Raw genomic sequence first — 27,500 nt, 5'->3', positions numbered from 1 at the left:
AGAGAGATAAATATACAGAGACACATATATAGATGATAGATAAATATATAAACAGACAGATAGCTGGATATTCAGATGGACAGACAGAGCTATTTAATATAAGATGTCATAGCTTGCTGTGTGCATGTTTAGGGCTTGAATAATTCAATAGCTGCAAGAATAGAAGCCTTAAAATAATGAAAAACAGGAAAGATCCAAAATAGGCTGCAAATATCTGGAAAAGCAGAAACACATGCCCCTTGGTGTGGTACTAACGCCACATCTCATGCATGACTTTAGGGAATGGTAATATGGATTAAAAACATATTCCAAAGATCAACAAATCACTAAGAAGAAGCCAATTATTTGTCTTTTTTTTCCTCTCCCTTCTGATCTCTGCTTTTCTAAACTTCCCAGAGAAGAATGTCATTATTGCTACGTCTACCTGACTACGGGTAACAGACAGAGGAATCTAGAACAGCATTAAATAAAGCAACGAGTAATAAGTACATTGCTGTTCTGCTCCTTTATCATTTATTTTTCCCTTTTCTTTAAGACATCAAAGTTGGACGATTCGGGTACAATTTAAACATTAGCCAATAAATGTGATTAAGATAACGCTTCCACAGAGACTTGCGTCTGGGACTGATATACTCATATGGAATACAGATGTGAGGTTTGATTTGTGTCTGACCTGAAAAAAGAAAAAGGAAAAAAATAAATCAGCTGATTTTGGTAGAGATGTTATAGAGGGGACACAGCAAGATTCGACTTATTAGCACTACGAGTTTTGCCCGATGACATCAAAGCCCTGTGGTTTATTTCTGCCTATAAAATATTCACTTTACAGAGAACCCTGGTTTCTCCGCTTGTATTGTTCCGGCTGCCATGGGGGAAGACGCAAGCAGCTATCTCAAACATATTACTGCTTTTGTTCCTGGCCAGCCTGCGCTGTTTATTAAATTGTAGATAAAAAAAAAATCCATAATATAGGTTATTAACTTTAATAAAACAGAGGGATTATGTCTGAGGGTTCAATAGTTAGCCTCTGCAAAGGAGTTGTTGACGTGCTGGGTCTCTGTTCAGTGTTTGGGGTAAATCCTTTGTTGCTAATTTAATTACATTTTTTATTTTCAAGAACTTACAAATTCCAGAGAACTGTAGAAGAGATGAAGATGGGAAGGGGAGGGGTTATTATCGAGGACAGAGCTTTCATTAGGCAACTTTGTAGGAGCACTTTTCTGGCTCATTAAGTGATACGACTTAATAGTACCCTCCCCTTCATCTTACATTTTCAAAACTTGCAACTGTCCTGCATTTTGCAGGACTGTTACGGTTTGCAAGTTCTCCACCTGGGTCCGTCACACTGCTTTCCTTTATAAGGTTTGGTTTCTTAAAGTGAGACCAGGTATCACCTAAAAACCCCCCTAGTTGTGCGGAAATGTACCACTCTCATGCTCTGCCTTGTGACTGGCGCAGTCATAGTTCAGCTCCACCCCCCAGACAAACTCATGAAACTCCCCTTCCTGACATGACTGAGTCTGAATAAAAAGGTCAGAAGGTATGATGCTGCTTAATACAAAGAATCAGAAGAGGTTCTTGAGAAAGTCAATATACAAAACAGAAGGGGCCTCAGCCGGACAACCCTATACAAAAACACTAAAACATATGACATGGACATGATAGTACGCGTTTTGCGCTCCCACAGAGCGCTTAATCATAGATAAGTTTAAACCAGATGACATCAGTATTTTAAAGATATATTATCAATCACGATACACATGAAATCACATCCCACCTTAAAGGCACACTAAGTAGGTCTAGTACTACCACAAGGCACAGTAAGTAGGTCTAGTAATAGAGCAAGGTGCACTAACTAGGTTTAGTAATAGAACAAGGCACACTAACTAGGCCTAGTACTACCACAAGAAACACTAACTAGACCTAGTACTACCACAAGGCAAACTAACTAGACCTAGTACTACCACAAGGCACACTAACTAGGTCTAGTACTACCACAGACACACTAACTAGGTCTAGTACTACCACAAGGAACACTAACTTGGTCTAGTAGTAGAACAAGGCACAATAACCAGGCCTAGTAATAGAACAAGGCGCACTAACTAGATTTAGTATTAGAACAAGGCACAATAACTAAGGCTAGTAACAGAACAAGGTTCACTAACTAGGTCTAGTAATAGAACAAGGTGCACTAACTAGGTCTAGCAATAGAACAAGATGCACTAACTAGGTTTAGTAATAGAACAAAGTGCACTAACTAGGTCTAGTAATAGAACAAGGTGCACTAACTATGTCTAGCAATAGAGCAAAGTGCACTAACTAGGTCTATTAGTAGAACAAGGCACAATAACCAGGCCTAGTAATAGAACAAGGTTCATTAACTAGGTCTAGTAATAGAACAGGGCACACTAACTAGGTTTAGTAATAGAACAGGGCACACTAACTAGGTTTAGTAATAGAACAGGGCAGACTAACTAGGTTTAGTAATAGAAAAAGACACAATAACTAGGTCTAGTAATAGAACAAGACACACTAACTAGGTCTAGTAATAGAACAAGGTTCACTAACTAGGTCTAGTAATAGAACAGGGCACACTAACTACGTTTAGTAATAGAACAGGGCACACTAACTAGGTTTAGTAATAGAAAAAGACACACTAACTAGGTCTAGTAATAGAACAAGACACACTAACTAGGTCTAGTAATAGAACAAGGTGCACTAACTAGGTCTAGTAATAGAACAAGGAGCACTAACTAGGTCTAGTAATAGAACATGGTGCACTAACTAGGTCTAGTAATAGAACAAGGCACAATAACTAGGTCTAGTAATAGAACAAGGTGCACTAACAAGGTCTAGTAATAGAACAAGGCACAATAACTAGGTTTAGTAATAAAGCAGGGTTCACTAACTATGTCTAGTAATTTAACATGGTGCAATAACAAGGTTTAGTAATAGAACAAGTCATGATAACCAAGTCTAGTAAGTTCCATGGCTGCCTGATGGGGCAAGAAAATAAATCAATGAATGAATGCAATAGGAAAGCTCCATGGGTATATATGGTATGGTTGTTGTGAGCCAGGATCAGCCTATGGTTATGGTTGTTGTGAGCCAGGATCAGCCTATAAAGGCCTTTAGGAACTGTAGTAATTTGTAGTAATGAGACATGGCACATTAATAAGGCGTCTAGTGGCACCCTAATGACCATTATCAAGACAGAAATATTGCCAAGGACAGTTACAATAACTTATTACAAGGCACAGTAAAAAGCTGATATCCCACTATGATATATATAAATTTTCAAATGGAAAAACAAATCTTATTATAACAAATGTCACCATTTAAATATAAAATGCATGAATTGAATTTTCAAATGTAACATTCAACTATTAATTTCAATATTGATTCCAACAGACTTATGCTGAAGACTACGAGAATCAGCATTTGAAAATTAAATTTCATAACTTAATGTTACATTTGATAAAGGAAACATTTCACTTTTTTTATGGAAAAAAAAGCTAAATATTTGTCAAACAATCCACGTTGGTTTAGAACAAGCAAATAGCCAAACGTTAGTTGTTGGGTTTTTTTTTTAAATGCACCAAATCACCCACCAGGGTTTAGTAACGTACAATAAAATGCGGTAGTATAGCTGTGCAGTCACAACCATTAATAAGCACTTCAATTCAACGAGGAACAACTAGAAAATGAGTAATACACACTGGTTTGTACATGATATAAATAAGCAATGACACTGACATGTCCACTTGGCACATAGAGCGTTAATTTTGCCCACTGGATCTGATATGAAACATCTGCCTTGAACCATCTCTTCCAAGTTGCCTGAACTCTGCTGATGTTTTCATTCCATCCTGTTTGATGCTTCGTAGGGTCACAGATCGAACACAAATCATCCCAGGATTAGTAGTGGGGTGGGGGCGACTGTAACCCAATTCCAAAAACACTGAGTGTCTCCATACAAGGGCTTCCTTTTACTTAACAAGACCTCTGTGACTCTACCTACAGTGTACAGCCAGAACCAGCAAGATACTGATCCCCCTGCGGGTAAAGATTCTGTGTAGTAATATGTAAAGAGGTAGGTATATTTAAAGGGACATAAACCCCCCGCCAAAAAATTTCATGATTTAGATAGACTATACAAATTTAATCAAATTTCCAATTTACTTCTATTATCAAATTATCTTTGTTTTCTTGCTATCCTTTGGTAAGTTCAGGAGTGTTCATGTGTCTGCGGCACTATATTACAGCAGTTGTACAGCAATGCTACACATTAGCAAGAGCACTAAATGGCAGTACTACTTCCGGTCATGTAGTACTTCAAATATGTGCACGTTACCTATCTAGGTGTCTCTTCAACAAAGAATAACATGAGTACAAAGTAAATTTGATAATAGAAGTAAATTGGAACTTTTTTTAAAAGTGTATTCTGTATCTGAATAATGAAACAACAATTTTGGGTTTCATGTCCCTTTACTGAGACTAAACTCTTCAACAACAGTATTAGTACACATTGGACATTGTAGGGACTGATTCTTAAAGGGGCAGTGTACACTCATTTTTTCTCCCCTTTAGTTTGTTACAAATGATATACTTTACCTGCTTGAGTGTATTCAATTGTTTAAAAATTGCTAATTTAACTTTAGTTTGGCATTTGAAATAGCTGATTTTGCCTAGACGCAGTGCAAAAATAAGACTAGATTACAAGTGGTGCACAATTGTTAGCACGTGTCGGGATAACCAATATCGTGACTTTGCTAACTTGCAGGGTTTTTTTTTTTGGTTTTTTTTAAAGTGCGCTCTATTGAAATCTATGGGGAAAAGAAGTTAACTTGTTTGTTAAAGCCGAAGTCCTGAAATTAGCACACACTTTGTTTCGCTAACACGCAATTTGCTTTCACCTTGTGATAACCCAAATGCATTAAAAGTTTACTTTAAGTGGGATTTGCGAGTGAGCAAAAAATGATTTAGTGTGCCACTTGTAATCTAGCCCATAACCACCAGGGAAAAAAAATACACTCCTACTGGGGGTTAGGAGAGATAAATAATAAAATGTCAATTTTCCATTGTTCTCTCTAAGGGCCTGATATTCAAAAGCTCTCTGACAGGTGAGATGATCTAAGACATCTCGTTAATATGGAGAGGTCAGAAACACAAATTTTAACTTGAAAGCTTTTTATTTGACTATGCACAATTTTGTATGCGAAGGAGTGACACATTACAATATAAGGTCTAAAAAAAAATCCAAAAATGTTACAAGATAATTTAAAGAAGCATATGTTTGCACTGCACAGAAAGTGATATGAGATTTGATTTCTGTGCAAGCTCATTCCATTTTAATGGGTTGTGATTTCAAAGGAAAAAAAACACAGGCATTTCATATACAACAATAAACCTAAAGAAGTAGTTACTCATTAATTTTATGCAGTGCAGCTGGTATAAAAAGTCATTGGAAATTAATTAAGGGAAAAAACTATTTAACAGTATACTTTCACTTTAAATATGTCACTGTGATTAGTACACTTTGGTCCTAGCAAGGACTGATCCCTAAACATATGACTGACATTAGCATACGTTGATTCTATGAGGGATTCATTTTTGGGACCTGCACATCAATGTACAGTGTTGCAGGTTCTTCCTATGTTTTGTCTTAGGTTTATATTTTGTGCAGACATCCCTAGAAGCCATGTCTGATCCCTCTGAGTTCCTGGATGAGGATTTTACTTAAACCCATTTGCCTTTGATTTTGTAGATGAAAATAACAGTTGCCATCTACTCCCATTTATACCATGAAACATCTGTTATATTTGCAAGACCATAGTCTGTGAGAAAACCAGATTCCTCTGCAGGGGTTAAACACTGGAAGTGACAGGGTTAACATTCCTCTAGGACTCTATTGCTCTTATCCTTGAGCACAGACAATAAAAAGACAATCTTGGAGCTGTGGATGTAATGAGATTTGCTTTAGTGTGGCTATGATTTCAAACACTAACATACTCCCAGAATGCTTCCTGATTAAATCAAATCACACAAGCAGGGGACTGGAGGAATCCCTCATTGTAATTGCTGTACAAATTGTACCATTTCTCCTCCCAACTTTAAAACAAAATTGTGAGGAATTGAGGACTCCAAAACCAGTGTCCAGTAGTGAGTCTAAGGGAGTGATATGACCCTCACTCATTTCTGCAGCATCCCCAAACCTCAAAAGTATTAGCTGTTGTGAATTTGGAAGATAATGCCTTTTTCACATGGCTAATACTCTACACAGAACAAATACATGGGTAGAGGGGGTAAAGGGAGCAAGGATAGGTAGTGGAAGAAGAGGAAACCAATCATGCACCCTGCTACCTTGAGATTTGCACCCCAAAATGATGTTTACTAGAACCCCACCTCTGTCTCTTATTTTAGACCTCAGTTTAAAATGCAGTAGTGTTATCTGTGCAACTCAGGAGTTGCACTATAGGGGTCTCAGAGATCTCAACTGAGACCGGGCCAACAACCCAAGTGGGACCCATTTGGCCCTTCAATTAGAAATGGCATCACTTGACCTGCATCATGCCTAGCCCCTCTGTGTTTCATCTGCCAACCAGGCTCACAGTTTAAGGAAAGTGTGTGGATTTGTCTTTAAGATATGGTGGCAGGGTTTCCAAGATACTGCTGTACAGGAAAACCTGCAACCATCTTTGTACTGAAAGGCTGCTCATATTCTATGACACAGAATAACCAAGGGGGTAAAAATGGTTCAAAGTCACAGAGAAGTAGCACTTTTTTCTCTATGTGGCTGCCAGCTTTTGCTGATTGTAACGGGCAGAAAAGGGCACTGTAGAAATAGGGGGGGGGTGGCTTCAACAGCCTTTCCCTTTAGACCCAGTAAGATCTAGTTATGCCCCTGGTGCAACTATATAAATTATATTTAGTGGCATTTTAGTAAAGGAGGATCAAAAGACAGAAAAGAGGCTGCATGTATGTCAAACCTATAGACTATATATGTTATGTACACAAACTATATGAGAGACCATTACAAAATGAATAAAGGTTTACACAGCTTGTAGGAGACTTCCATCGAAGGGTGGAAACATCATTTTCATTGGTTCTGAGCATATTCAAGATGGCTAAATTGAAACAGGAAGCAATATTAAGCATTGCAAAGTCAATTTGGTACCGTGTGTTCAGAACTATACATAGGCAGTAATTGGATTTTGACAACTTTAGAGAATTAAGGTGCTACAATAATGATTGAGGGAGTGATCAGCATCCCCTAACTATACAACAACCACTACTTCCTCTTGGCCTGACCTCTGCTTACAACTGAATATGAATCTAGCCACCAGCCTCCATCTTGTCACTAGATTTTGATACCCTTCCTCTGTCCTTGCCCTCTGCATACAACCAACCACACATCTGACCACCAGCTTTGATCTCGGAACTGTGGCTATGTTTATTTCTTATCTACAGGACCATGATTACCTGCTAAGGTTCAGAACTAGGCTCATTCAACCTGGTCACTGGAAATGTATATAAAGTTAGAATCCTGTATGTTTTTTTGCTCATAGTACCACCATAGTATTTGGTGATACATACACTGTGTGTGAGATTAACATTTATGTAAGTTTATTGAAAGCTTACAAGCCCAGTCCTATAGATCACCTTGTCGAAGGATGACCTACAACCGTTAGCAACCCTCTACCCACTAATCTGGTCCATAATTAAATGATACCTTTGTATATTATTTCTATGTTTACAGCACTGCAGAATCTGTTGGCACTCTACAAATAAATCATAACGATGATAATAATAATAATAATAATAATAATAATAGTGATGTATATTTATAGAGCATCTTCTAGATTAATACTATAAATATATATATATATATATATATATCAGAGATGAAAATTAGTGTGACAGATGTATACTACATTAATATAGGGCATTTCTATTGTATACAGTATATAAGTGATTCCATAGCTCCATTATAACACTTTGGGCCTGATTATTTAAAGCTCTATACTCTAGCGTGATGATCTAAGTCTTGTCTGTACATTGAGGTCCCTCAAATAACTTTTGAACTGTAAATTTTAGCTTAAGAACTGTTTATCCCTACGAAGGGTTCGGAATGTGAAAAAGAGACGCCTACATTACTTTAAAAAGTTAAAAGAAAACAACAAAAATGTTATGTGATTTCTCTCAATTCTGGCAAGTTTTTGATTATTGGACCCTATGAATTTGTTGTGAATGTTTAAATGTGTCAACCATGCTCATGATGATACCACATAAACAACAACCAGACCTCATATATGTATGTTATTAAGGCTTTAAGTGTTATTAATTCTTTATAAATCTAACTGGCCACAAGTACCTTGTTTATATAAATGACCACTCACTGGGTGACTTTGCTGACGGCAGATCACAAGTGAAGAATGGAGGGGACACCATGGCTGAGGTGCCATCCCAAGCTTGACATGAATGGAAGGATTAGGATACTCTGTTTCCGCCTGCTCTCTGAGGGGACAATAGGCATCGAGGTTTAGTGTCACACTCTCTGATACAAGTACAGCTGGTTGTCAATCAGATTTCATCAAGATACCTTGTGTCACATCTCTAATCTTATTAGCAGATAAAAACAGGCAAATCCCCGCAAGAATAGAAAGTTACATTTAATAGCTCACACGACTGACTAATCCTTATGGTCATTAGTCCATGTAACCCTCCAGCGGAATTCACTATAAAAAAAAGGGAGAGTGTAGGTTTAGATTGTAAATGACATGGGAATTCGGAGTATACAATCCTTAGCTCGACCGAATATCTTTAACCAACTTTATTGTAAACTGCATGTAATGGTCCGTTGGTCTGGTGACAATGTGTGATTGTGACTGTGAACATCCGCCTGTGTAACAAGAGCAATATCTGGCTCAATACACAAGCCACGGAATGGCTCACTAAAACTACACAAACCATATTTACTTCCGGACTAAATCTATAAAAAAAAAACAAAAAAAAAAAACAGTAAATAAAATGGGACAAAAATCTATATCAATCTATCAAACTTAGCTCCAAAAGTATTTTTTACAACAGATTATATAGTTTTACTTTATATATTATGGATGAATATAATTGTGCTTTTATTTATAGCATACTAAACCTATTATTAGTGATTTACAAAATAATATTTCAGCCAACAGGAAAAGTTAAACTTGAGAATAGGAACAACTAGTTGACTACGAAATAAGATTTTGGGGAAATTTTCCACAAGAAGAGGCAATTGTTTAATTTTTAACTATAGAATTAAAACTGACTTAACCATTATTAACCAGCAAATAAAGTAGCAAACAAACAATAAATAAATTTGATTTTATAATTAAATGTCTTGTGCTATTGTGTGTTCTTTTTTTTTTCTAAATTATCTTTCTTCTTCATCATTATTAATTATTATTATTAATACTGTAATAATAATAATGTACAAAATGATTTTATATTTTCATAGAAAAAAAGTCTAAATCATATATAGCTTTATTTAAAAAAACAAAAACAAAAAAAAACCTTTTTTTTAATAAACAATATAGGCTGACAATTTTTACAACTGACATAAATCTTGATGTCAGTCTAATAAAAAAATAAGTTGAATATTTACTCATATTTTTTTTCCCAACCAGATCTAGTCATACATAACATCTTAACAAGACATTGATAAATAACTCCCATCAATTAGTATTTTAATAATTTTGATGGATGAATTCCCTTTTGTGCTTGTTAGCTGTAATTAAATAATGATCCATTCAATAAGAAAAGTTAATAGCCTAATTTCACTTGCAGATGCACATTTTTAAAGAAACACAAAAACACAAAAAAAAAATACAAAATAAAATCTGATGATTAAAATAATATTTGCAACCTCATGACTGTGGTGTGAAAGTTTTAGGATATGATGTCAGGTTGGAATTGTGGTGCTAAAATCCAGCGTTTGATGGCGCACTGCGGACCATATAAACAGCTAATCCCGGGAGCTGGCCTACTCAAAGCAAACATACAATCCTTCAGTCTCACATCAGATTACACCTTCTCTGAACATTTAAACACAAACTTCCCTGTGAAAGGAGATAGATTCTTTTCACAGATTTAAGGTCAGATTTTCGCTTTCTTAAAGTATATTATTAAAAAATAAACATTTATGGGCAAAAAGGAGGGAAATAAGTGTACAGAGAGGGCAATGTTTTTCCTGGCTTAGGTTAACAAGGGAGGTTTTTGACAAAAAACAAAAAAAAAAACAACAACACAAGTATACGGATGAAATAGAAGGCTAGTGTTAGGATAGATCCATAAATTACATTTTTTTCCCTTTGAACATGGTTAGAAAACAACTAGAAATGTATAAAACTGTGTTGTGCAATAAGCATTAATAAACCAAATATGTGTTATTTAAAGGGAAATGATACCCAAATGTTTAAGCACTTGAAAATGAAGCAGCATAGCTGTAAAAAGCTGACTAGAAAATATCACTTTAACATCTCTATGTAAAAAAGAAAGATATTTTATCTCAAAATGTCTTAAATATTCACACCCCATGGTAAAGCCCTTTAAGCAGCAAATCAGTATGCTTGTCCTGGGACTTGCACACTCATGTTATTTCCCTAACTATAGGAAGTTTACAGTTCATGGCCTCAGCACTGCTAATGCTGATTGGCTGCTGTTCATTTCTTCCTTTTTTTTCTTTTCATTTTTTTTACCTGAAGCTGGGCAGTAACTGTATGATAACTGTTCACACATCACTTACTATGGTGAGCTGAGGAAATTCTGAGGTAAAATATCTTTCTTTTTTTACATAGATATTCTCAGGTGATATTTTCCTGTCAGTTTTTTACAGTTATGCTGCATCACTTTCAAGTGATTTAGCATATAAGTATTATGTCCCTTTAATATAATAGATTCTAATATATTTTGTATACAACAGCAAATATTTGTGACCATGTATATCAATTTACCTCTATCTATCGTGATATAGATAGAGGTATATATACATATATATATATATATATATATATATATATATATATATATATATATATATATATATATATATATATATATATATATATATATATATATATATATATATATATATATATATATATATATATATAAAACACAATCCAAAATACAGTGTTGCCCTCCTGAGGTCGTCTGCCTGGGTGCAAAAATATGATAAATACTCCTCCTAATAAATGCACTCACAGGACTTTTTTTAAAAGTGAACAAAACTTGTTTTTATTGGAACGTTTTCGGGGAGAAAACGTTCCAATAAAAACAAGTTTTATTCACTTTTAAAAAAGTCCTGTGAGTGCATTTATTAGGAGGAGGAGTATATATATATATATAAAGTGTGTAATACTTTTCTCAAATGTGCAGTTTCCTGAAAAGAATAGTTTTTATCTTTCATTTCTGTCTATAATCAAGGTATTGAATTATTTACCTCTAAATAATTCACAAATATCTATCATTTGTATTATATGTCTGTCTATCTATCTATCTATCTATCTATCTATCTATCTATCTATCTATCTATCTATCTATCTATCTATCTATCTATCTATCTGTCTGTCTGCATGTAGCCACCAATCAGCAAGCGCTACCCAGGGTGCTGAACCAAAAATGGGCCAGCCCATAAGCTTACATTCCTGCTTTTTCAAATAAAGATAGCAAGAGAACGCAGAAAAATTGATAATAGAAGTAAATTAGAAAACTGCTTAAAATTGCATTCTCTATCTGAATCATAAAAGAAAAAAAAATGGGTTCAGTGTCCCTTTAATATAGAGGCCATTTCTTCATATACGCTGTCCACTAGTCGTCTAATCTTCAAATAGTAAGATATTGAGGCAGACGAATAAGAGATAATTCTTTTATATATATGTTTAATTTTGGTAAAGGTATTTTACATTATTTACTAATTACAGTAATTGGAATCAGCATACAATATAAAAATATAGGGTTTTAAGAAAACATATTTTAAATGCAAAACATGGAACACTCAATATATTTTTAAATGTGGCACTGTGCTCCAAAATATATGGGAATTGTTCCTTTCAACCAATGTTTAATCTGCCCCTAGGGGTCAGCTGTGTGCACATTCATTTCATGTTGATTTCAATATCAATTTAAATAGCTTCAATTTAACCTTTCATTTCTCCAAAACAATAACTTTAATGAGTTTAATTGTGGTTATTTAATGTTCCATTTATTAATATAACATAAACATTATATCTGCCATTATCTTTAAATTGGTTTAAGACCATTGTCTTTGCATTGATTTAAGACCAACTCCATTGCCAAATTGTAATGATTTCACCAAAATGACTACTTTTGCTGACAAATCAATACAATAAAAGTTGGTTGCCAATTCTCTTACATGACTCACAAAAGCGTGAGTCAATCTGCGGTGCAGTATTTATAAAATATTAAGCTAATTAATGCTCATATAATTACTAATTATATACTCCATAAAAAAATGATTTATAATATTCCAGAAAAGCATATGTAAGGTTAAAAGCTGTTGATTAAAAAGAGAGTAAATTACGTTGTCTATTGTAGATGATTGTTTCTCAGAAAAAAAATAATTGCAACATTAAATGTATGTTTTTTTCTTTTCTGAAAATGCAAGTTTTTGTCCTGAACAAGCCAACACTTTTGACAGGCTTGCTGAGAAGTGGATCTCTCATTACCAATAATGCTGTGGGAGTTGTCATTAACAGCCAATAAGAATAAGTAGAATCTGATACCGTTCATTCTTATTTAAAATCTGTCAACTAGTAACAAAATTGATGTTTGTGCCTCTCTCACTCTTTCATATGAATTGTTATTTTTAACTTACATTTATATTGTGCAGGGGCGGAACTTCCATTTTTTAAGTATTGGGGGCCCCATTGCCGCAATTCTATACATAGACATGTGCATAATGCATGGGAGCCTTTTATTAATGCAGGTTTCAGGTCTATCTATCTATCTATCTATCTATCTATCTATCTATCCAAAAAAAATTATACAGATCAGTATGTATATTGTTACTATTGCTTACTATTTAATTACCTTTGAGGGGGCCCCAAAAATAAATTGCACCAGGGCCTGCTGTTAAGTAGGTCCACTACTGAGTTTGTGGTTCATAAATTGGATACCAAAATGATATTCCTATTGTACCTACTGATTAAAAACAGTAGGTATTATTTTGACTTCAAAAGCTAAGTCAGTTATGAGATGTCAATTGCAAATGGTGCTTAGAGAACTATGTTTTGTTTTTTTGTTTATGTTTTTGTTTATGAGCTAGTTATTGTTCTGGTTTTGTTTATAGATCTTGGTGACACCATAGTACAGAGTTCTGATTTTTTAGTCTAAGAAATCACACTGAGAAATATGAAGTCTTGTGTGGGCTTGATGATTCAATTTGATGTTACTTTGACGTTCTCATTCGCTAAAACACGTTGTATAACTTTTACCTGAGAATGAGCAACCCTCAAAAGTTCTGTTTAAAAGTAAATATAATTAAAGGATTATCTATGTGTCATTCAGCTCAGCCTAATCAAGGATATAAATGAGATATAAAATGTCTATGAAATGATGTGTAAAGAAATACTGCATGCATTGTGATGCCTTTCAGAGGAAGAGAAGATCAAAGAACGGGAGTTATTTAATGCAATAGTGCTCCTCCAAACATACATATATACACAGGGGCATAAAAATATCACTATGGTTTAACAGTCAGAAAATAAATAGTTCCTAATTAGTAAAGAAGAAGTTACTACCGCACTTGAAATTAAATTAAAAGAATAAACCAAATTATTTACTAGCTGGCCAAAATGTCATTCTAGTCCTGTATATATATATATATATATATATATATATATATATATATATATATATATATATATATATATATATATATATATATATATATATATATATATATATATATATATATAAATTCCCAGGTTCTCAAGAACCAGTGGTTGGGTGAAGCCATCTTCCTTAAAGGGACAGTATACTGTAAATTTGTTTTTACCTTAATGTGTTTCCAATTTCTTGTTATACCTGCAAGCAGGGCACACAATGTATGAAAAATTGCTTCTTTAGGCTTATTTCAATCAAGGCATGCTACAGTCTTGTAATATGATATAGACAACTGTTTTTAAGTAGTTAAACAAGTGAGACTGAAAGTATCTAACTTTTTGTGTTAGAGAACCTGTTGCTAAAATGTCTAAATCCCATCACTGTAAATATATATATTTATACATATGAGGAATTGGGTTCTAGCTCGGGGGTTTGTCGAGATGTTTCAATTATTAATATAATTTTTTTCCCAACTATTTGAAAGACAAAATTCCAACATCTGCCCAACGCTAATGGGAGATGACATGACTATGACTTACCCTTGGGACAGTGAAGTGACACATTTACATACACTCTACTGATATACAGACACGGTAACCCATCAACTTGACAGGTTTGAAGTTCACACTAACAAAAATTCAGTGAATGAAGAGATAGACTATATCAAGCTGCTGCGCTGCAGCGTATCCGCCTTGGCGAGTTTGTGAGCCTGTGTGCGCTTCTTTCTAATAACTGATTAAATTTTATTTATTTGATTTGCTTTTTTTTACAGGAATCTTTGGGCTATATATACCTCAATTTATTTACACTCATTTATGGATCTACATGTGTATGCAAATATAAATGTCCATGTTTATGTTTAATGACAAATAATGTAAATCACTTATATCGGTCCCCAACTGTAATTATTTATTTCTGTTGAATATATGACAAACTATTATACATGTATATTGTAATATTTTTTATTTGGTTTATCAAGGCATAATTGTGTGTGTATGTGTTATTGTGTCTATTTTCATTGTTTTTTATGTATGAGTGTATGTGTGTGACTGTGTATATGAGTGTGATTGTGTCTTTATCTGTATGTGTGTGTTTGTGTGTTTATATAAGTGAGATTGTGCGTATATGAGTGTGAGTGTCTATGAGTCTGATAGTGTGCAAGTATGAGTGTACATGTGTATATGTGTGTATGAGTGTAATTTACAAATAAATGGTAATAAATGATAATAATAATAATAATAATAATAATAATAATACTAATTGTGTCTATATGTCTGTGAATGTATGTGTGTGATTGTGTGTATGTGCCTAAATAATATATGTGTATAAGTGTGACTGTGTGTGTATATATATACACACAGTATCTCACAAAAGTGAGTACACCCCTCACATAGTTTGTAAATATTTTATTATATCTTTTCATGTGACAACACTGAAGAAATTACACTTTGCTACAATATAAAGTAGTGAGTGTATAGCCTGTATAACAGTGTACATTTGATGTCCCCTCAAAATAACTCAACACACAGCCATTAATGTCTAAACCATTGGCAACAAATGTGAGTACACCCCTAAGTGGAAATGTCCAAATTGGGCCCAAAGTGTCAATATTTTGTGTGGCCGCCATTATTTTCCAGCACTGCCTTAACCCTCTTGGGCATGGAGTTCACCAGAGCTTCACAGGTTGCCACTGTAGTCCTCTTCCACTACTCCAAGACGACATCATAAAGCGCTCCCCCACCTTCCGCTTGAAGATGCCCCACAGATGCTCAATAGGGTTTAGGTCTGGAGACATGCTTGGCCAGTCCATCACCTTTACCCTCAGCTTCTTTAGCAACGTAGTGTTCGTCTTGGAGGTGTGTTTGGGGTGGTGATCATGTTGGAATACTGCCCTGCGGCCCAGTCTCCGAAGGGAGGAGATCATGCTCTGCTTCAGTATGTTACAGTACATGTTGGCATTCATGGTTCCCTCAATGAACTGTAGCTCCACAGTGCCGGAAGCACTCATGCAGGCCCAGACCATAACACTCCCACCACCATGCTTGACTGTAGGCAAGAAACACTTGTCTTTGTACTCCTCACCTGTTTTCCGCCAAACACGCTTGACACCATCTGAACCAAAAGTTTATCTTGGGCTCATTGGACCCCAGGTCATGGTTCCACTAATCCATGTCCTTAGTCTGCTTGTCTTCAGCAAACTGTTTGCTGGCTTTCTTTTGCATCATCTTTAGAAGAGGCTTCCTTCTGGGACGACAGCCATGCAGACAAATTTGATGCAGTGTGTGGCGTATGGAGTGCTGACAGGCTGACCCCCCACCCCTCAAACCTCTGCAGCAATGATGGCAGCACTTATACATCAATTTCCCAAAGACATCCTCTGGGTATGACGCTGAGCATGTGCACTCAACTTCTTTGGTCGACCATGGCGAGGCATGTTCTGAGTGGAACCTGTCCTGTGAAACCGCTGTATGGTCTTGCCCACCATGCTGCAGCTCAGTTTCAGGGTCTTGGCAATCTTCTTATAGCCTAGGCCATCTTTAAGTAGAGCAACAATTCTTTTTTTCAGATCCTCAGAGAGTTATTTGCCATGAGGTGCCATGTTGAACTTCCAGTGTCCAGTATGAGAGAGTCTTCAGCAAACTGTTTGCTGGCTTTCTTTTGCATCATCTTTAGAAGAGGCTTCCTTCTGGGACGACAGCCATGCAGACAAATTTGATGCAGTGTGTGGAGTATGGAAATCTGACAGGCTGACCCCCCACCCCTCAAACCTCTGCAGCAATGATGGCAGCACTTATACGTCAATTTCCCAAAGACAACCTCTGGGTATGACGCTGAGCATGTGCACTCAACTTCTTTGGTCGACCATGGCGAGGCATGTTCTGAGTGGAACCTGTCCTGTGAAACCGCTGTATGGTCTTGCCCACCATGCTGCAGCTCAGTTTCAGGGTCTTGGCAATCTTCTTATAGCCTAGGCCATCTTTAAGTAGAGCAACAATTCTTTTTTTCAGACCCTCAGAGAGTTATTTGCCATGAGGTGCCATATTGAACTTCCAGTGTCCAGTATGAGAGAGTGTGAGAGCGATAACACCAAATTTAACACACCTGCTTCCCATTCACACCTGAGACCTTGTAACATTAATGAGTCACATGACACCGGGGAGTGAAAATGGCTAATTGGGCCCAATTTGGACATTTTCACTTAGGGGTGTACTCACTTTTGTTGCCAACGGTTTAGACATTATTGGCTGCGTGCTGAGTTATTTTGAGGGGACAGCAAATTTACACTGTTATACAGGCTGTGCACTCACTACTTTACACTGTAGCAAAGTGTCATTTCTTCAGTGTAGTCACATGAAAAGATATAATAAAATACAAAAATGTGAGGGGTGTACTCACTTTTGTGGGATACTGTATATATATATATATATATATATATATATATATATATATATATATATATATCTATATATATATATATATATAAGTGTGTCTGTGTGCATGCAAGTCTCTCTGTGTGCCTTGTTCTGTAAAACTACATCTGTGGCAGTTTATATCTGTCTGTGTGTGTGTGCGCTCTGAGACTATTTTGCTAGAAGCTATATCAAGAATAAAGAATGAGTTGCACAGACTGAAAAACATTTATTTAACCACTTCCTGCTAAATCTTTAACTCCTTGGCTGCTGGTAATCAGTGCTTTGTTCTACTACTCCTTAAAGGGGGTTTCTTTTTTTTTCTAATTTAAAGATTTTCTGTAATCTTAACTTGATTTGGTAACAAGCAACTGCCATTTGTTTTTTGTTTTTTTGGCAACTTTCTTTACTTCAAGATCACAAAACAATCCTGCTTAAAACACTGTGACAGGTCATTCGGTAACAAACACAAAAACTAGTCAAATATTTTATTAGCTGTACTACTTGTGTAGTTCTGTAAAACAGTATCAATAAAATAGCAATAATATTAAAGGGACATTGTACATTAGATTTTTCTTTGCATAAATGTTTTGTAGACAATACATTTATATAGCCCATCGGGGAGTGATTTTGTAATAACATTATTTTTAAATAACATTGTGCTGATTTTAAAACTACTAACCATGCCCCATAGTGTCAGATGTATACTGATGTCTACAGACTCTTGTTTGTGTAATGGGTCTTTTCATATGCAGGGGAGGGGGGAGTGTCTGCCTTTTATGCCTTCCCAGCCCCTTTTAGCGGGTGCCCAAGCCTAACCTTATCAACAATGCTAAACCGGGATAAATACTTGATTTTCATATCAGTATCTGTGCATATTCTTCTTTATAGTAGTGTCTATTACATGAAGTTATATGAAAATTTATGTATATTGTCCCTTTAATTATCATCATTATCATCATAAAAAGTGAATATATAATATAATAATAATTTATAAATTCAGTATTAAAAGTTTCCAAATGAAAGTGCCATGTAGGGCGCAGCCATTCCAAAAGCACAGATATTCTATTGGCAGAGGATGGCATATAAAACAGAGTGAAAGTATATTAGCATATGCACCAAAGAAATGTAAACACCACAAAAGGGATTCTAGCATGTATTGAGCTCTGTGCCAAGTAAGGAAACGGGTAACAGAGGGAGAAGGGCAATTAACAAACATAAATAAAAGGTACAGATGTGTAAAAATAGATCACTTAACCCATCTGTACCACCTGTGCTATTAATATTTTGCTTTGTGGGGACCTTTTTCCTCCCACAAAAGTTATAATTTAGAACCACTTATGGCAAAGAATATGGCAGACAAGTGGAGAATGTATATCACAATAGGTTGAGAGTATGGTATAAAGACAACGAAAATATGGCACACAGGGCAGAGCATAGAAAAAAAGAGAGAAGGTGGCACACAGGGCAGAGCATGGAAAAAAAGAGAGAAGGTGGCACACAGGGCAGAGCATGGTAAAAAAAGAGAGAAGGTGGCACACAGGGCAGAGCATGGTAAAAAAAGAGAGAAGGTGGCACACAGGGCAGAGCATGGTAAAAAAAGAGAGAAGGTGGCACACAGGGCAGAGCATGGTAAAAAAAGAGAGAAGGTGGCACACAGTGCAGAGCATGGCAAACAGAGAAGGTGGCACACAGCACAGAGCATGGCAAACAGAGAGAAGATGGCACACAGGGCAGAGCATGGCAAACAGAAAAGGTGGCACACAGCACAGAGCATGGCAAACAGAGAGAAGATGGCACACAGGGCAGAGCATGGCAAACAGAGAGAAGGTGGCACACAGCACAGAGCATGGCAAACAGAGAGAAGATGGCACACAGCACAGAGCATGGCAAACAGAGAGAAGGTGGCACACAGGGCAGAGCATAGCAAACAGAGAAGGTGGCACACAGGTCAGAGCATGGCAAACAGAGAGAAGGTGGCACACAGCACAGAGCATGGCAAACAGAGAGAAGGTGGCACACAGGGCAGAGCATGGCAAACAGAGAGAAGGTGGCACACAGCACAGAGCATGGCAAACAGAGAGAAGGTGGCACACAGCACAGAGCATGGCAAACAGAGAAGGTGGCACACAGCACAGAGCATGGCAAACAGAGAGAAGGTGGCACACAGCACAGAGCATGGCAAACAGAGAAGGTGGCACACAGCACAGAGCATGGCAAACAGAGAGAAGGTGGCACACAGCACAGAGCAGGGCAAACAGAGAAGGTGGCACACAGCACAGAGCATAGCAAACAGAGAGAAGGTGGCACACAGCACAGAGCATGGCAAACAGAGAGAAGGTGGCACACAGCACAGAGCATGGCAAACAGAGAGAAGGTGGCACACAGGGCAGAGCATGGCAAACAGAGAGAAGGTGGCACACAGTGCAGAGCATGGCAAACAGAGAGAAGGTGGCACACAGGGCAGAGCATGGCAAACAGAGAAGGTGGCACACAGGGCAGAGCATGGCAAACAGAGAGAAGGTGGCACACAGTGCAGAGCATGGCAAACAGAGAGAAGATGGCACACAGGGCAGAGCATGGCAAACAGAGAAGGTGGCACACAGCACAGAGCATGGCAAACAGAGAGAAGGTGGCACACAGCACAGAGCATGGCAAACAGAGAAGGTGGCACACAGCACAGAGCATGGCAAACAGAGAGAAGGTGGCACACAGCACAGAGCATGGCAAACAGAGAAGGTGGCACACAGCACAGAGCATGGCAAACAGAGAGAAGGTGGCACACAGCACAGAGCATGGCAAACAGAGAAGGTGGCACACAGGGTAAAGAGGTAGATACAGGATGGCGTATTTGCTAGTGAGAGGGTACAATGTATATATGGACAGCTGAAATCTGTCGGACAGATTAAGAGTTTTGCGTTATGAGCGGCTCGGTGCTAACTTGCAAGTTATTTCCACCGCTCTCCTCCCTATAGCGCTGCTATTACAGGTTTGCAAAAACCCGGCGTTAGCGGGCAATATGGCAGCGTTGAGCTCCATACCACACACAAATACCAGCGCTGCTTTGAGCTGGTTTTACGTGCTTGTGCACGATTTTGCCATAGACATCAATGGGGAGAGCCGGCTAAAAAAAAGCCTAACACCTGCAATAAAGGAGCGTAAAGCTCCGTAACGCAGCCTCATTGATTCCTATGGGGAAAGAAAATTTATGTTTACACCTAACACCCTAACATAAACCCTGAGTCTAAACACTCCTAATCTGCCGCCCCCCACATCGCCGCCACCTACCTACACTTATTAACCCCTAATCTACCGCCCCCAATGTCGCCGCCACCTTCATAAATTTATTAACCCCTAATCTCCCGCCCCCAACGTCGCCGCCGCCACTATACTAAAGTTATTAACCCCTAAATCTCTGGCCTCCCACATCACTAACACTAAATAAATATTTTAACCCCTAAACCTAAGTCGAACTCTAACACCCCTAACTTTAATATAATTAAAATAAATCTAAATAAAAATTACTATCATTAACTAAATAATTCCTATTTAAAACTAAATACTTACCTATAAAATAAACCCTAAGCTTGCTACAATATAACTAATAGTTACATTGTAGCTATCTTAGGTTTTATTTTTATTTCACAGGTAAGTTTGTATTTATTTTAACTAGGTAGAATAGTTAGTAAATAGTTATTACCTATTTACTAGCTACCTAGTTAAACTTAAAATAAATATAAAGTTACCTGTAAAATAAAACCTAACCTGTCTTACACTAACACCTAACATTACACTAAAATTAAATAAATTACATTAATTAAATACAATTAACTAAATTACAAAAAAAATAAACACTATATTACACAAAATAAAAAAAGAAATGATCAGATATTTAAACTAATTACACCTAATCTAATAGCCCTATCAAAATAAAAAAGCCCCCCCAAAATAAAAAACCTAGCCTAAACTAAACTGCCAATAGCCCTTAAAAGGGCCTTTTGCGGGGCAATGCCCAAAAGAAATCAGCTCTTTTACCTGTAAAAAAAAAATATACAAACAACCCCCCAACAGTAAAACCCACCACCCACACAACTAAACCCCCGAAATAAAATCCTATCTAAAAAACCTAAGCTCCACATTGCCCTGAAAAGGGACAGTCTAGTCAAAATTACATTTTCATGATTCAGATAGGGCATGCGATTTTAAACAACTTTCTAATTAACTTTTATCATTATAATTTAGTGCTATCAAATAATACAGATATAATATCAAACATAGAAGTCAAAGAACATTTGGGTAACAGTGATCATCATAATATGGTCACATTTGAAATTTCTTTTCATAAGCAGTGTCTTAAAGGTTTAACCAAGACTTTTAATTTTAAGAAAGCAAAATTCAACGATTTAAGGAAATCATTAAATAATATAAATTGGGACGAAGTATTCTCTAATAAAAATACAGAGGATAAATGGATAACATTTAAAACTTTGTTAAATAAATATACATATCAACAAATACCATATGGTTATAAAAATAAAAATAAAAAATCCAAGCCAATGTGGCTGAATATAAATGTGTTAAGAGAAATTAGGAAAAAAACGTAGGGCATTTAAATTATTCAAAGAAAATAGTACAGACTCAAAATTCCATATTTATAAGGAATGTAACAAAGCATGCAAAAAAGCAATCAAATTAGCCAAAATTGATAATGAAAAATTAATTGCAAATGATTCTAAATCTAACCCTAAAAGGTTATTTGAGTACATAAATAGCAAAAAATCTAAGAAAGACAATATAGGTACATTAAAATGCGGGGAGGGTAGCATGATTAACAGTGACAGGGAGAAGGCTGAGATACTAAACCAGTTTTTTTCTTCAGTATACACAAGAGAGGTACCATTGGATGATACTTCGGAACAAAATAGAACATGCCAGCCCATACCATTAATTGGGTTATGTATAGAGGATATCAGGAACAAATTGGATAATATTAAGGTAAATAAAACTCCAGGCCCAGATGGAATACACCCAAGGGTGTTAAGGGAATTTAGCACTTTTATAGACAAACCTCTACTCTTAATTTTTCAAGACTCATTATCCTCAGGCATGGTACCCAAAGATTGGCATAAAGCTGATGTGGTGCCACTCTTCAAAAAGGGAAGTAGGGATGATCCAGGAAGCTATAGACCAGTTAGTCTGACATCAATAGTGGGGAAGATATTTGAAGGGATTATAAGGGATTATATTGATGAGCATATTCGTGTAAACAAGATTATGAGTTCTAATCAACATGGTTTTAGGAGAAATAGATCATGTCAAACTAATCTAATTAGATTCTATGAGGAAGTGAGTAAAAATATAGATAAAGGGGAATCATTTGATGTGATATACTTAGATTTTGCAAAGTTGTTTGATACAGTGCCACATGAGAGATTAATGAACAAAATTAGGAGACTGGGAATAGCTGAAAATGTTAGTTTGTGGATAAATAACTGGATAAAAGATAGGGAGCAACGAGTAGTAGTAAATGGATCATACTCAGATTGGACAAAGGTGATCAGTGGAGTACCCCAGGGATCAGTGCTAGGCCCTATTCTTTTTAATATTTTTATAAATGACTTGGAGCTAGGATTAAATAGCGACATCTCTATTTTTGCAGATGATACTAAGTTAAGTGAGGTTATTAGGTTAGAGCAGGATGAACTTTCGTTACAAAGGGACCTGTAAAAATTAGAAGTATGGGCAGGTAAATGGAAAATTAGATTTAATACGGGAAAATGCAAGGTTCTACATTTTGGAAGTAAAAATAAGCAGCCAACGTATTATTTAAATGGGACAAGACTTAGCCAAACACAGGAGGAAAGGGATTTGGGGGTAGTAATAGATAACAAGCTAAAGATGGGTGCACAATGCAGGGCCGCAGCTTCAAAGGCTAATAAGATACTAGCATGTATTAAAAGCATTGACTCAAGGGAGGGAAGCATAATTCTGTCACTATATAAAGCCCTGGTAAAACCTCACCTTGAGTATGGAGTGCAGTTCTGGGGACCAATCGCAAAAAAAGATATTGCAGAACTAGAAAAAGTCAAGAGAAGGGCCACAAAGCTAATAAGGGGATTGGAGAATTTAACCTATGAGGAGAGGCTAGCCAAACTGGGTCTGTTTTCTTTAGAAAAAAGGCGTTTAAAAGGTGACATGATTACTTTATATAAATATATTCAAGGCCCATATACAGAGATGGCAGAAGCTCTGTTTATTCCAAGAAAATTGTTTGTGACCAGAGGTCACAATTTAAGGTTGGAGGAAAGGAGATTTAATCTCCTGCAACGGAAACGTTTTTTCACTGTAAGAGCAATAAAATTGTGGAACTCATTTCCAAAGGAGGTAGTGAATGCCAATACCCTAGATACATTTAAAAATTATTTGGATACATTTCTATCTATAAACAAAATTCATGGATATGATTGCTAGTTTTAAATGGGTCACCTTTTAGTGGGATTATTTAAGCTTAACTGGAGCTTTTTGTATATATTTTTTATTTGTATAGGTTGAACTCGATGGACTTCGGTCTTTATTCAACCTCATCTACTATGTTACTATGTTATATAATTGCTTTGTTCTGTTGGTGGTATTTTTGAAAAGCTATACCTAGGTAGGCTCAAACTGATTTCTAAACCGTTGAAAACTGCCTCTTTGCTCAGACTCTCAGAGCATTTTGAAAGTTTTTCACAGTTAGACAGTACTAGTTCACGTGTGTCATATAGATATCATTGTGCTCACTCCCGTGGAGTTATTTAGAAGTCTGCACTGATTGGCTAAACTGCATGTCTGTCAAAAGCACTCAGATAAGGGGGCAGTCTGCAGAGGCTTAGGTACAAGGTAATCACAGAGGTAAAAAAATATATTAATATAACAGTGTTGGTTATGCAAAATTGGGGAATGGGTAATAAAGGGATTATCTATCTTTTTAAACAATAAAAATGCTGGTGTAGACTGTCCCTTTAAAAGGGCATTTGGATGGGCATTCCCCCTAAAAGGGCATTTAGCTCTTTTTCGTTGCCCAAACCCCTAATCTAAAAATAAAACCCACCCAATAAACCCTTAATAAAACCTAATACTAACCTCCGAAGATCCACTTACAGTTTTTGAAGACCGGACATCCAGCCTCATCAAGCTGGGAGAAGTCTTCATCCAAGCGGGCAGATGTCCTCAACAAAGCCGGGAGAAGTCTTCATCCAAGCGGCAAGAGGTCTTCCTCCAGGCAGGCAGAAGTCTTCATCCAGATGGCATCTTCTATCTTCATCCTTCCGACGCGGAGCAGCTACATCTTCAAGACATCTGGCATGGAGCATCCTCTTCTTTCGAATCCTCTTGAAGAATGAAGGTTCCTTTAAATTATGTCATCCAAGATGGCGACCCTTGAATTCCGATTGGCTGACAGAATTTTATCAGCCAATCGGAATTAAAGGGTAAAAAAACCTATTGGCTGATGCAATCAGCCAATAGGATTGAGCTTGGATTCTATTGGCTGTTCCAATCAGCCTATCGGAATTCAAGGGACACCATCTTGGATGACGTAATATAAAAGAACCTTCATTCTGAAAGAGGATTCGGATGTCTTGAAGATGGAGCCGTTCCACGTCGGAAGGATGTAGATAGAAGATGCCATCTGGATGAAGACTTCTGCCAGCCTGGAGGACGACTTCTTGCCGCTTGGATGAAGACAATAGAATCCAAGCTCAATTGCATCAGCCAATAGGATTTTTTACCCTTTAATTCCGATTGGCTGATAGAATTCTATCAGCCAATCGGAATTCAAGGGTCGCCATCTTGGATGACATAATTTAAAGGAACCTTCATTCTTCAAGAGGATTCGAAAGAAGAGGATGCTCCGTGTCGGATGTCTTGAAGATGGAGCCGTTCCACGTCGGAAGGATGTAGATAGAAGATGCCATCTGGATGAAGACTTCTGCCAGCCTGGAGGACGACTTCTTGACGCTTGGATGAAGACTTCTCCCGGCTTCGTTGAGGATGGATGTCCGGTCTTCAAAAACTGTAAGTGGATCTTCAGGGGTTAGTGTTAGGTTTTTTTAATGGTTTATTGGGTGGGTTTTATTTTTAGATTAGGGACTTTGGGCAATGTAAAAGAGCTAAATGCCCTTTTAAGGGCAATGTCCATCCAAATGCCCTTTTCAGGGCAATGGGGAGCTTAGTTTTTTTTAGGTAGTTTTTTTTTTGGGGGGGGTTGGTTGTGTGGGTGGTGGAAATAACTGTTGGGGGGTTGTTTGTATTTTTTTTTTACAGGTAAAAGAGCTGATTTCTTTGGGGCAATGCCCCGCAAAAGGCCCTTTTAAGGGCTATTGGCAGTTTAGTTTTGGCTAGAGTTTTTTTTATTTTGGGGGGGCTTTTTTATTTTGATAGGGCTATTAGATTAGGTGTAATTAGTTTAAATATTTGATCATTTCTTTTTTATTTTGTGTAATTTATCGTTTTTTTATTTTTTTATTTTTTTATTTAATTAATTGTATTTAATTAATGTAATTTATTTAATTTTAGTGTAATGTTAGGTGTTAGTGTAACTTAGCTTAGGTTTTATTTTACAGGTAAATTTGTATTTATTTAAACTAGGTAGCTAGTAAATAGTTAATAACTATTTACTAACTAGTCTACCTAGTTAAAATAAATACAAACTTAGCTGTGAAATAAAAATAAAACATAAGCTAGATACAATATAACTATTAGTTATATTGTAGCTAGCGTAGGGTTTATTTTACAGGTAAGTATTTAGTCTTAAATAGGAATTATTTAGGTAATAATAGTAGGTTATATTTAGATTTATTTTAATTATATTAAAGTTAGGGGTGTTAGGGTTAGGGTTAGACTTAGGGTTTACTATATTTATTTAGTGTTAATGATGTGGGAGGCCAGAGGTTTAGGGGTTAATAACTTTAGTATAATGGCGGCGATATTGGGGGCAGCAGATTAGGGGTTGATAATATTTAACTAGTGTTTACGATGCAGGACTGCGGCGGTTTAGGGGTTAATATGTTTATTATAGTGGCGGCGATGTCCGTAGCAGCAGATTAGAGGTTAATAATTTTATTTTAGTGTTTGCGATGTGGGAGGGCCTCGGTTTAGGGGTTAATAGGTAGTTTATGGGTGTTAGTGTACTTTGTAACACTTTAGTTATGAGTTTTATGTTACAGCTTTGTAGCGTAAAACCTATAACTACTGACTTTCAGTTTACGGTACGGATCTTGTAGTTATGGGCTGTACCGCTCACTTTTTGGCCAGACAGGCAAACTCATAATACCGGCGCTGTGGAAGTCTCATTGAAAAAGGACTTTTTAAAAAGTGCGGTAGTTACGTTGCGTGACGGCCAAAAAAACCCTACAAGACTCATAATAGCAGCGGTAGTGAAAAAGAGTCATAACGCTGCTTTTTCACTCATGATGCAAAACTCGTAATCTAGCCGTGAATTAATTAGACATCTTCATGGTTCCTTTTCTAGTCTCAATAAAACTAAAACTATGAAACTTTCATAAATTCTTTTTATTTTTCTCCTTTTATCAATATTAAAATGACCTCCGGTGCTCATTATACACAGCTGTGAATCACAGATTGATTTCCTTTACATATTTTTATGGATTCACCAGAACTTCAGATTTTTAGAGAGAAAAAAAAAAAAGTGAAAATTATTTTTTACTGATTATTTCTGGTCTGAAATATTCAACAGTGAAACAGACACAACATTAGACATTTAAAGGGACAGAAGAGTCAAAATTAAAGGGATATAAACACAAAAAAATGTATTTTGTGATTCAGACAAAGCATACAATTTAAAAAAAAAAATCCAGTTCCAATTTAATGCTGTTATCAAATTTGTTTTGTTCTCATGATATTCTTAATTGAAGAGATACTTAGGAGGTGAAACACTACATGGCAGGAAATAGTGCCATCTAGTGCTCTTGCATATGGATCAGATTCTTGTGGAACTACTGCCATATAGTGCTCTAGACTCATGCACGCTCCTGAGTTTACATCCCTGCTTTTTAAGAAAAGATGCCAAGAAAACAAAGACAATTTGATGATCAAAGTAAATTAGAAAGTTGTTTAAAATTGCATGTGCTATCTGAATCATGAAAGACAAATGTTGGTTTTCGTGTCCCTTTAAACTTTTATTATTTAGGCAGAGTAAGAGAT

General features: G+C 36.5%; 1 protein-coding gene across 1 annotated transcript in view; it reads right to left on the bottom strand.

The window, feature by feature from the left end:
• The window catches only part of LMX1B (LIM homeobox transcription factor 1 beta), a 196,634-nt gene that overhangs the window by 129,963 nt on the left and 39,171 nt on the right, over nucleotides 1–27,500 (bottom strand). The window lies entirely within an intron of this gene.

The sequence above is a fragment of the Bombina bombina genome, chromosome 12, assembly GCF_027579735.1.
Source record: "Bombina bombina isolate aBomBom1 chromosome 12, aBomBom1.pri, whole genome shotgun sequence".
NCBI lineage: Eukaryota > Metazoa > Chordata > Amphibia > Anura > Bombinatoridae > Bombina > Bombina bombina.
This window is presented reverse-complemented; position numbering and strand designations above follow the sequence as displayed.